The sequence below is a fragment of the Meleagris gallopavo genome, unplaced genomic scaffold, assembly GCF_000146605.3.
Source record: "Meleagris gallopavo isolate NT-WF06-2002-E0010 breed Aviagen turkey brand Nicholas breeding stock unplaced genomic scaffold, Turkey_5.1 ChrUn_random_7180001880548, whole genome shotgun sequence".
Taxonomy (NCBI): Eukaryota; Metazoa; Chordata; class Aves; order Galliformes; family Phasianidae; genus Meleagris; species Meleagris gallopavo.
The window spans coordinates 1-508 of NW_011144772.1; the positions used below are offsets into that span (position 1 = coordinate 1).

The 508-nt window shown below is 67.3% G+C and overlaps 1 long non-coding RNA gene across 1 annotated transcript; it reads left to right on the forward strand.

The window, feature by feature from the left end:
• On the forward strand, positions 1-486 carry LOC104916272. The gene is made up of 3 exons (XR_796561.2): positions 1-65; positions 187-317; positions 383-486. It is a non-coding gene; the product is annotated as an uncharacterized LOC104916272 (long non-coding RNA).
• The last annotated feature ends 22 nt before the right edge of the window (positions 487-508 follow it).

Here is a 508-nt window from a genome sequence, read left to right on the forward strand (position 1 = left end):
CTGCAGCCCGGCGCCGCAGAACTGCTGAAGCTGGAGTGCAGCTTTGGGGACGCGCAGCTGTGCCGGTAGGTGACGCATTCTGCACAGCGCACCCTCACCGACGCCAGCATCTCCACGCGTGGCACAGCGGTGCAGATCCCGATGCGGCCTCACCGACCCCAAATGCCACCCACGTGTGTCCCACAGGGCCACCAACCTGAGCTGCGCTTTGCCCTTACCGGAGTACTGCGCTCCGCACGGCCGCCTCAACCTCACCTCCCACCTGCGCTGCCAGCAGGGCCTCCGACGGCTGCAGCCCCGCATCTGTGCATCGTATGGTGAGCGCCGCAGCTGGGAGGGGGTCGGTCCCCCACCCCCACCCCATAACCAACCCCCTTTGTAGGAATTCCCCCTCAGGATGACGCCGTGGGCACCAAAACACTCAGCGTGGAGGCGGTCGACTCCATCAGCGTGGCGGTGCACGCAGCGCCGGGCGGTATGGATACGGATGGGGGGGGGTCCCCGCTTT